We start from the raw sequence: 11,573 nt of genomic DNA, 5'->3' as shown, positions 1-11,573 counted from the left end.
ATGGGAAGAGTGGTGACCTTCCTGGGACGCGTTTGATTGCTTGCATACAACCTAACCAGGGCCGAACGGGATGGAAAAAGCCTGTATGGTTGCTTACAGGAAGGCCTGACTTGCATCGACACAAAATTTAAAGCACCCCAAAAGCCTGCCTCGCCGGGAACACTCGCTGTTCCAGCGAACCAGGCTAAGGTGGGCGCAAAAGTAAGAGAAGGCGTAGGCCACGGTGCAGGGGGGAATCAGGGCGGAGATGGCGGGAGAAGGAAAGTGACGGAGACGGGATGGCACGAAACATAGCCTCAACCCATTTACTCGCTCACCTTAGCTCTAGGACAATCCCTTCCTCTGTTCTTAGCACAGGCGACAAAGGCGAAACAGATCTGCACAAGTGACGGCGGTGGCGAAGGCGGCAACAACACTCTCCGCTAGCACTAGTTGCTTCTTCCCTTCTTCTTCGACTCCATCTGGCCATCCTCGTCTCAGCCATGCCCCCTTCGAAGCTGTTAAGCAGCATAAAAACCCCCGCTGGCCTCCTCTATGATATGACCACAATAATTTAACTACAGTAGCCGATACTGTTACGGCCACGACAAATGAGGAAAAGCTAGTTGCCGAAACTTGCATCCATCAGGACAGCTAAAGAGGTTGTGTTTGTATCAGTACAAAGAAAAATATAAAGACATGTTTGGGGGCAAGACATACACGTATATATATTTTGGACGCCTTGGTCTGGATGTTATAGCCGCACGTACATGCAATCATGCATGCTGGGGTAATTACTCTAATGGATGTCCTTGTGTCACGTTAGAGAAAGAAAAGGAGACCTACGATGATTCAAGGACTCAAGCAGACTCTGATTTAACTCGTTCAGTCCACCAGATAGAAAATAAAGATCTATTTATTTTTCTACCACGCAAAGAGAAGACACGTGAAGATACCTGGAGGACTTTTGACGTGTTTGATTTTCTTTCCTTGTACTCTCTTGGCTGGGGGCCACCCTTGAAAGAGATCAAAGTTGCCGGATAATTAATTAGGGAAATTTTAATTTGTTTGGATAGAGGACAGAGAGAGTCCGGTTAGATTGGTTTTCTTTAGTCGGTTTGCATAGGTTAGCGTCACCTATAAAAAGGTCAGGCTTCGGCCATGTAAAGGCAGGTTATATTTTTATGAATAGACACGATGTGTTGTTAGGGTAAATACCTGTATCAAGTTTTGGGGGAAGCTGTCTAAAAATCCCTAAGTTTTGGAGGAAGCTTTAGAAAACCTCTGTGTTGCGATTTCTCTTCGTGGGAATTGTTTTGTGCGTGAGTACCGTCGTCGAGATTGGTTTTCTCGTGCTGGACCGTAAGGTTCAATCCCTCTACTTCGCGTACATCGCGTGCATGGGCGAGAGGCTACTACTGCTGAAGGTGGAGTGTCGTGAAAGGTCGGGCCGCAACAATGGATCAGATCTCGCCATCGAGGTTTGGTCTTTATCACTCTATTAGGTCATTGTTAGGACTAAACCTGGGCAAACGTCGGGCTGGGCCGGGCTTGTAAAAGCCCGACCTTCATTTCTCAAGCCCGAGCCCGGCCCGAAGCCCAAAATACTCCCTATTTTCAAGCCCAAGCCTGGCCCGAAATCAAGCCCGAAGCCCGAAATCCTGACCCAAATGCTTTTTTTTAGTACGTGCACGTGCAAGCCCGGCCCGAAGCTTGAAAGCCCGGCCCGAAATACGGAAAATTGAAGCCCGACCCGAACTATCTTTCGGGCTGCAAAACAAAGCCCGAGCCCGGCCCGAATGTCAAGCTCGGCCCGGGTTTTTTGGGCCGGGTCGTCGGGCCGGGCTGCCCATGCCCGGGTTTAGTTAGGACGATGTAGGATCAATTGCGCCATTGCTGATTGCACCATGGCTGCCGCTTAGGTTGTGGACGAATATCGCTGATAGCTATGATTCAGGCCTGGATCCTGTTGGTCAATAAGCGGAATGACAAGCCTGCCATTCGGTATGGTCCATTGTTAATTCGGGATCAGGAGATGATAGCCAATTTTCAGGATTCGCCATAACACCATCTACCATACCATTTTCAGGATTGCATGGGCGCAATCGATGCTACTCACGTGATTGCTAAAGTGCCGAGGGCATAGTCCGTAGCATACAGGGGTAGAAAGCACTACACAAGTGAGAATGTTCTTGCTGCGGATGACTTCGATCTGAAGTTCACCTATGTGCTAGCTGGGTGGGAAGGATCAACCCATGATGATAACATCCTAACTGACAACACGAATCGACCTGATGGCATCAATATCCCCGATGGCAAGTTCTATCTAGGGGATGCTGGCTATGCATGTCAGCCTGGTGTTCTTCTACCCTTTAGGAAAACCAGATATCATTTGAACGAGTTCTCTTCCAGGAACTATCCTAGACTCCACATGAACTGTTTAATCTCAGTCACTCTAGCCTTAGAGTGACGGTTGAGAGGCCATTTGAAGCTTTGAAGAATAGGTTTAAGATCCTGGATCAGAAGCCATTCCATCCTTACCCTACCCAGGTTAAGCTTGTTCTTGCATGTTGCATCATTCATAACTGGATCCTACAATGGGGTTGTGATGAACTTGTGCCAAAGGAGGAAGATGTGACGCCTGATGATGTTGTCAGCTCCGACCATGGTGTGAAGGCATTTGACAACGAAGTTTGAAAAACAAAAGGATGAAGTGGGCTCAGGCAATGTGGGATAGCAGAGGTCAAACAAGAATCTGAAGAAAAGAAAGAAGAGGCAGCAGTACAAGAGAAGAAGCAGCAGCAACAGAAGAAGAAAAGGACGACGATGGACTTCCACCTAGTTAGCATCGATGAGCTTTATCCTATTCAGCCATATGACTCTTAATTTGTACTACCATTGTTAGTAGTTAGGATAAATTGTTTTTTGTTTTCTAGTTAGGACTGAGATGATGTTCAACCCATGCGTGATAAGTCATAACTAGTGAGAAGGGGTGACCACACTTTATACTGTTTGTCTAGAAACTGCGACGCAGGCAACAAGTACCGTGGTAAAAATTGCTTGAGGTAGTCTAAATGCAGGCAACCAAACTAATGTTGTTTGTTTGTGCTCTAACTGATGGTGAATAAGTAACACTACATCTTAGCCGTCGAGCGAGAGTAGAAGTACTGGAGAGATGCTGACCGTCCGTCCGATAACTGAAGTCGTTCGCCTGAAGACTGACTATCAACACTTCTACAGTCGATCTTCAGATAGCTAAACGCTGACGCCCAATCCACCGCGCAGCGTCCCCGCGCCCGCACGCCGCCAGCCCGCGCGCCGTCGCGCCCGCCTCCGTCCTCGGCTGCTCGGCACTTCGGCGGGCACGGCCTGGACTGCGCCCGTCGCACGCCGACCACCGTCCACCGCGACGGCCGACGGCGCAGCAGGCAGCACGGAGGGCCCGACGCAGATCCGCCCGCCCTAGCGTGAGTGCTCCAACTTTTCAATTTCTGAAACTTCCCCAGTTGAGAATAAAGGATGACCCTTAATTTATTGTTAGGTTCATTTTAGCATTCAGTAGTCTCCACCAGTGTTGTCTTCCATTGAATTTCCTTTTTAGCAGCACATGTTATTTGATTCTTGATATATTGTAGCACCAACATCAGCTTTGCCTTAACTTCCTAGAGCTGCGCAGTTTAGTTGCCAGTGCATCTTCAAGTGCTCCATGCTTAATTTTTCGCTTGTTTTTATTAACTAAAATATATACTCCTATGCATCACAGTGTCGTGTCATATAACATAACTCTGATATGCTCTGTTTTCAATGGACATCGGTTTCGACAATCCTAAAAGGGATTCTAAGGTACTGAATATCACGTGGCGTCAAGAAAACTCTAGGAATTAATCATTTACTCCTGGCAGATGTCGATCTCAATGTTGTCATTTAGAATAGTGTACAGCATATTAACACTTCGAAGAACAAGGTGATATACACCAACAAAGCTACCATGTGAGTTTGATAACTATTTACTGCAACAGACTTTATGGCACGATACAATAGTCAATATTCATTACACTGAAGATATAAGATACAGAAATACGGTACATTTTTTTCTACTAGTTAACTAATCTCAGAAGCAATGCTCTAGGGAGCACCTTAAATTTCCTCAAAGTAATTGGGGCTTTTGTTGTTTATGTTCCCACTTCTCCTAGCTCTTCTAAGCATGGCAAGTCGTTCTGCTACCTCCTTCATCTCTGGACGATCTTCTACAACATGTGCTAAACACTTCACAGCCAGTCTGCCAATCTCTTCCAGTATGTAAGTATCTTCTTCAGTTGCAATATCTTTGTCAAACATTGCCTCTCCACTGTTTTCTTTCTGATAAACATCACAGAAATCAACTACGAGCCTATGATTTCCATCATACACAATTGGCTTTCTGGTGATGAGTTCCAAGAGTACAACTCCAAAGTTGTAAACATCACTCTTCTGTGTTAATTGTCCTGTTTCACGGAACATCGGGTCTATATATTCCATGCTGCCTACAACAAGCCCGGTGTGATCTTTGTCCTTTGTAAGAAACTTCGATGTCCCAAAATCCGAGATTTTTGGCATGTTCTTTTCATCTAATAGTATGTTGGCTGGCTTGACATCCCCATGCCGGATGGTACGACTTGTTGATGAGTGCATATAAGATAACCCTTCTGCAGCATCAATTGCAATATCCAGTCGCATGTCTAGTGAGAAATTAGAGAGGCGAGTGTTACCATGGAGGATGTCTTGCAGACTCCCATTAGCAGCGAACTCATACACCAACATCGGAACATCCACCTCCAAGCAGCAGCCGATGAGTTTGATGATGTTCTTGTGGATCATCTGTGACTGGATCTCCACTTCCTTGGTAAATTCCTCCTTTCGAACTTTGTTTATCTTGATGGAGGTTTTTACTGCCACTGTCGTACCATCTGGAAGACTCCCTTTGTATACTTTGCCAAAGCACCCTTTACCAAGGACCTCTGATTGGTTCTTGGTGATTTTGTTTATCTCCTTCTTTGTGAAGATATTTAAAGTTCTCACATCTCAAAGGACCAAACCTCCATTCTTCTTAAAAAAGCCCTTCGTTCTTTTCCTTTGGAGCCTCAGTAGCGTCGAAAGTAGAGCAACAACTAATAAGGAGGAGCCCAAAATGACACCTACAATGATCATGCATAGAGATATTATGCATTCATGCATGTTAATTTTGGCCACAAACATAGCAATACAAAGTGGATAGGTAGTGCTAACAACTGCTTTACGTAAAAACAACAATTAGCTATACCATTTGGGAGAGTTGATCCATAATCTAAGGTATTTGTTTCTAAAACAAATGTGTGGTATATATGTGAATTGCGCATCTCATGCATTCGCAATGAAACTATTGAAGTTCTTAAATATAGTCTTTCAAAACATAATTTTTTATTAACTTGCAGGGTATTCCTTTGGCAAGAGATCGATTCTCGTATACAGTGAAAATAAGTCCCTTATTCCAGTTAGACACAAAAAATTAATATTTAAATGCCACGAATGAAATCTCCCTTGGTCTAACAAAAGAGAAAATCGATGTATATATACCTATGGAGATCTTTGCTGCCAGTGGGAAACTTGAAGGAAGTAAGGTACACTTTTCTATTTTGGCGTCATGGTTACGATAACCCGGAGGACAGGTGCAGTCATAAGATCCTTCGTTGTTCGCACATATTCCTGGCTGCCAGCAAGGATACTTCCCTTGATCGTCGCATTCATTGATATCTGCGGAATGCATACATAAATAAATTATTATCAGTGTACACCACTAGTTATCGCTGAATTTACGCCATATTGTCAACTGCTCCATTGGTATCTTTTTAGATATTCTTTTGATCCATTGCGCTAGCTGTCTTACTGTCCCAACAATATATTGATGTAATGACTGTTCCTTTTTGAAAGGTTGAAGGCGCATTAGGGGGGGGGGGCGAAAAACATGTGAATTTTATACTGATGATGAGAAGCTTTGCACTCAGGTTCTAAGATCAAATTGAGGATCGAGTGCAGGTAGCACCAGAACAGGACGTCAGCAGTGAACTTCCGAGCAAAGGTGTCTGGTTGAAGATGTTGCAAGAGGAAGACCTTGGTTTGCGGTTCTTCAAGATGCCCACATGCAGTGGAAAGCCTAAGAAGGCTAATGGCAGGCATAGGAGGAGATCCACATGCATGTGCACTAGGATGAAGTGGCCGAAAGGGCCGGCTGGCTGGGTCGAGCCAGGGGACGGTGTGCAGCGACGAATCCGGCGGTGGTGGAGTGTGAGACAAACTTGCGGTTTGCACTTGGGGTAGCGGAGGGTGGCTAAGAATAGGCGCCGGTGGTGGCAGAGCAGTAAGGAGCGGAGGAGTGTAAGAAAAGAGAGATGCAGAGTGGTGCTTACCGGTGCATCCGCTTTCGCCGACAAGGTAGGGGTTGCCCTCGTAGCCTTGGGAGCACTTACAGGCATAGCCAGTCCCATTGGTGGAGTCGACGCACTCGCTGTGATTGCTCTTGCAGGCGTACTGATCTGCCGCGTCCTTGGCGTCGGCGCAGGACGGCATTTCACGGATAGCCCAGTCAAGGCGCGCCGGCATGGTCCGGGTTCTGTCCATGTGCCGCAGGTCGGAGCTCTGGAAGGTGTAGTTGTCCTCGTCGACGATGAAGGCGTAGTCGCATGGGCTGTGGTTGAGCATTTGTGGCATCTCTTTCCTGATGTTAGGGAACTCGAACACGATGCTCGTGAGCTCTGGCTGGATGCCTACCTTGCAGCACCCGGCGCCGGCGCACTGGCCGTTCTGTGCTGCCGTGGCACTGCGGCAGAAGGACATGCACCCGGAGGCGGAGGCCAGTGTTCGGCTCTCGAAGGTCTTCACGATGCCGATGGTGGCGCAGCCGAGGACGAAGAGCATATTGTGCTTGTTGGAGATGCGGTATATGCCTTGGCTAGGTATGTTCTTCTGGTGGTTGAAGAAGCTCGTGTCTTCCATATTGCCTACCACTTTACCGTCGGAGACGTTCAGTTCATAGCACTGCCACCTAATGGGAAGCAGCACCCGTGACTCGGGTGGATCGGCGGAGAGGCTGACCACCTGGATGGACGTGTTGGCGATGAGCGACACGGGGCCGGCGCCACCGGCCTCTGTGCAGTTGATCTCGAAGCCCTTGAGGAAGCAGCCGGCGCCGATGCCGAAGGGGTAAGGGATGTCAACGCCGCCACAGCTACCCTGACATGTCGGTGACACGGTGATGGTGCGGCCCTCCGCGACTGCGGTGGCTGCTAACAACGACGGCAGTAGGAGCAGCGCGGGCAATAAGAGTGCCGCTATTGACATTGTTGAGAAGTTGCTTGCTACGCCTCACTACCGGCGTTTGTTTAAATACAAGAGCACGCTGATGCTGTGGCGTGTCTTGTTTTTTAAAGCTTAGGCAAGTTGCTTCCATCATGGAGGCAAAGCCTCCAGGCCGACCTCACCAGCTTAACTAACTTTGTTGGGAAATTAATTAGTGCAATCAAGTTGCGCATGCTGATATTCTTAACCATTCCACAGCTATTGACAGAGCTTCGCTCTCGTCGTGTAGATGCAGAACCTTCAACGCACCACCCCATGACAGGTATCTTCTCAATATTATTAGCCCTCCACTTCCCCGTGGGGAAACCAGATTACGTTTATGCCTCTTCGTTCTCCATCTCCGACCTTACATTGCGATACTTTTGATGTTTGCTCAGAGTAGATATGTGTCCTCAATATGTGCATGAATACGCCACTCCTTTGATATTTGCATTTTAATCTATATATAGCCGCCACTTGTTATTGAAACCAAACTAAATTTTATGTATGACGTCCTGATTGCAACAGTAGTGTCTAATTTTGAGTCACTGGATACAATATTGCAGGTGACAACGGAATGACTCGACAACTAATTTTGGTAATTCGTCGGCTTATCCATTTGGGCAGCTGATGGTCTATATGTACAATGCCCAACCAGCTGTAAACAAAAGAAACAATTCGGGCTGAAAGTCAATTGATCGTGGTTAACAAGATTAGCAAGAGCGGCAAAAGGCTCTCGTGGTGACGACATCCTTGTGTTCAAGCAACTAGCAACAACTGTAAGGCTCTACTACCTCTGGCTCTGGCTTATTGTCCTCATGGTTAGGAATGTACTCCTGGTCATCCCAGCCATGTGGGTGTAACCATTAGCACACATCACATATTCATATTATCAACTCCGTCGGAGAAACACAACAAATATGCCTAGCTATTCAGAGCAGTATTCTCTGAATCGCACCTTCTTAGCGCCATGATCCCCACATTATCAACTCCAACAGAAAAATACAACAACCGTGGGTGTCCTTTTGCAAGGTAATTAATTAGTCAGGGAAGTCAAGTATACTAATGTTCTTAACCATTCTACAGCTATTGCCAGAGCTTCGCTCTCGTCTTGTACGTAGATGCAGAACCTTCAACGCACCCATGATGACAGGCAGGCATCTTAAGGCTGGTCATAGTGGGAGTAACATAGGTAGTAACATAGATGCCACATAAGCAAAAATGATGATGTGGCAAGTAGTTAATGAGGAGAGAGGCAAATAGAGTAACATAATATGTTACCATCACATAGCGGTTTCCAATGCATAATGAGTCTACAAAGTAATAAATGAAGGCAACTATGTTACCACACCTATGACACTACCCACTATGAAGGTAGTAACATAGACTAGTAACATATGTATGTTACTAGTCTAAGTTACTCCCCACTATGACCAGCCTAAAATTGGCCTTCCACTTACCCGCGGGGCAACTAGAATACGTTTATGTACCTCTCGATCTCCGTCTCCGTCTCTACCTAACGAAAAGCTTACTTTCCATTCAAATAGTTAAACCAAGAGGCTATATTCAATTAGAGTAGCTACGATGTACACTGTTTATACCCCCTAAGTTTTTTTGACGAAGCAGCGGTTGCTGAGTTTCATTGATGAAGAGGAAATATGTCACGCCTGCAGGGGCAACCCCACAGCAGAAGGCCAAGGAGAGGAGCAGACCCCAGAAGGCAGAGAGTGAGGAGGTGCCAGCAGGCAGCCTCGGCTTGGGCCATGTGTGCGTGTGTTGTGTAATCAGGCTGTTGGGCCGACCAAGGCCTGCGTGCCTGTGTGTGGTTAAGTAGGTGGTCGACCCACTGTGTGAATCATCGAAGAATACAGACTTGGATCCACAAAGATCAGGCAAGATCCGATCTACCTTTCCCCTTCCTCCAAACCCTACCTGTCTCCCTATCCCCACTGGCAGACCGATCCAGAGCAATAGGTAGACCGAGCCCGTTACAGTTGGTACCACAGGTCAGGCGATCTGGAGGACCCGTACCGCAAGCCCGGCTACACTACCAAGCAAGCGACGCAGGCGGCGGCAATGGAGGAACAACTCGCTGCTCTGGCGAAGGCGGTCAATGACAGCCGTGTCGCCAACGACGCCAGGCTTGACGCCATCCAGACCTCCCTCGAGCTGTGACGACCCGTAGTCACCATTCTGCAGCAACAACTGGACGAGCTCCACTCGCAAGTGGGGCGGATCACTCTCCACCCCGCCTTGCCGATCCGCCATCTCCATCAGCGGATCGAGTGGTGCACGACGCTCCGACGACATCAAACAACCCTGGGCACCACGGGCCAGTTGGCCACGACGAGCTCATTAATTCCAGGGGCCATGCACCGGGGGTAGTTACTACCCTCACGCCGCCTCTGGGCAAGGGTGTGTTCCTGTCTCAATTTCCTAATTCCATCGATTTTCGTGGTGCGATGAGTCCAGATGGGGAGATAAGAGTCAACCAGGACACATCGAACACCCACCCATCTCAGCACGCTCACTGGGCTCTGCCAAAGATGGATTTTCCCTCCTTCGATGGGGAAAACCCACAATTCTGGAAGACTAGATGCAAAAAATATTTTGATGTCTATGGGGTCGTTCTAGACCTTTGGGTTCGAGTAGCCATCCTCAACTTCACAGGCAATGCAGCCAGATGGTTGCAACTACATGAATCACAGAGTGCTTCCTTCACCTGGGAGTCACTCTGCACAGCTCTGTGTTCTAAGTTTGGTAGAGAGCAGTACCAAGCTCATCTTCGGCAGTTTAACACTCTGCGTCAGTCGGGCACCGTAGTGGAATACATGACCAAGTTTGAGGAGTTGATGCACCACATCTTAGCTCATAACCCTGCATTTGATCCCATCTATTTCATTACCCATTTCCTAGATGGTCTTAAGAGTGAAATACGCGCTACTGTTATGCTTCATCAGCCGAAAGATTTGGAATTTTCCTTCTCTCTGGCTATGTTACAGGAGGATCTTCTGGAGGCAATGTCGCGTCGTGAATACAGGTGCCAGGGTGGTCAGCAGCATAGGGCACCAGCACAATGCCCCCTTCTGGCGATTGGTGCACCGCCCACGCGCCAAATGTTGCTAGGACCACCAGCGGTAGCGAAGGATCGCCGCGCACTGGACGCGGCCAACCCTCCTGATCGTCAAGGCAGAGGAGACGATTGAGTGGCGGATCTTCGTAACTACCGTCGAGCCTGAGGACTTTGCTTCAAATGTGGCGAGAGATGGGGTCAAGGGCATCAGTGCGGGACTACCGTCCAACTTCACATCGTGGAGGAGCTGCTGGAATTATTGCAAGCAGATCAAGGTGCTCCCGCAGTGCATGAACCAGACTCTAATGATGATGTGTTGATGTGTATATCCAAGGTGGCAACCACAGGTCAGACCACACCGCGCACCGTTCGGTTGCTGGGGCAAATTGGAGAACAAGAAATCCTGATTTTGGTAGATTCAGGGAGCTCACATAGTTTTCTCAGCGAGACAGTGGCAGAGAGGCTCAACCTGCAAGTTCAGCAAATGAATACAGTTTTTGTGAAGATAACCAATGGGGGAACCTTATCTTGTTCTGGGGTGGTACCTAACTGCAAGTGGGAAACACAAGTGCATGAGTTCTCCACTGATCTTAGAATATTGGCACTCGGTTGTTATTGTTTGGTGGTAGGTATTGACTGGCTAGGGTCGTGCAGACCCATGTGGATCGATGGGGCAGCAAAGCAACTCCAATTTCTGCACCATAGACAACAAATTCAGTTGACAGGAGTGCAAAGTCAGCTTTAGCCAATCAGTTGTGCCCAGTTGTGTGCACTGGAGGAAACTAATGCAGTGGCTCACATAGTTTGTCTGTATGCTGTAGGGGAGGAGGTGATCATTGAGCACATTCCAGTAGAGGTGCAGGCCGTATTGCAGGAATTTCAAGCGGTCTTTGAGGAACCTAATACATTACCGCCGCATCGCGAATGGGATCATGCTATTCCCATCATTCCAGGAGCTAAACCGGTCAACATCCGACCCTATCGATACACACGCCCGAACAGAAGATAGAACTTGAGATGCAGGTGAAGGAGATGCTGAAAGCTGGGTTAATTGTCCCTAGCTCGAGCCCTTATTCATCTCCGGTGCTACTGGTCAAGAAGAAAGATATGACATGACGGTTGTGCGTGGATTATCGTCACTTAGTGCGATCACAGTTAAAAGTGCCTACCC

At 47.8% G+C, this 11,573-nt stretch overlaps 1 long non-coding RNA gene and 1 pseudogene across 3 annotated transcripts; one reads left to right on the top strand and one right to left on the bottom strand.

The window, feature by feature from the left end:
* The first annotated feature begins 3,173 nt into the window (after positions 1 to 3,173).
* LOC123113893 (uncharacterized) lies at positions 3,174 to 9,246 on the top strand. Of its 3 annotated transcripts, XR_006456285.1 has the most exons (4): positions 3,174 to 3,446; positions 3,999 to 4,278; positions 7,896 to 8,108; positions 9,003 to 9,246. It is a non-coding gene; the product is annotated as an uncharacterized lncRNA (long non-coding RNA). The 3 variants fall into 3 exon arrangements; XR_006456283.1 differs by lacking the exons at positions 3,174 to 3,446; positions 3,999 to 4,278 and adding an exon at positions 7,308 to 7,612; XR_006456284.1 differs by lacking the exons at positions 3,174 to 3,446; positions 9,003 to 9,246 and having other exon boundaries at positions 4,140 to 4,278; positions 7,896 to 8,389.
* LOC123113892 (wall-associated receptor kinase 2-like) lies at positions 3,868 to 7,020 on the bottom strand (annotated as a pseudogene).
* Positions 9,247 to 11,573: the final 2,327 nt, after the last annotated feature.

Source organism: Triticum aestivum, chromosome 5B, assembly GCF_018294505.1.
Source record: "Triticum aestivum cultivar Chinese Spring chromosome 5B, IWGSC CS RefSeq v2.1, whole genome shotgun sequence".
In the NCBI taxonomy this organism is placed as follows: Eukaryota; Viridiplantae; Streptophyta; class Magnoliopsida; order Poales; family Poaceae; genus Triticum; species Triticum aestivum.
The sequence above is the reverse complement of the archived record's forward strand: the minus strand, read 5'-3'. Positions and strand labels throughout refer to the sequence as shown.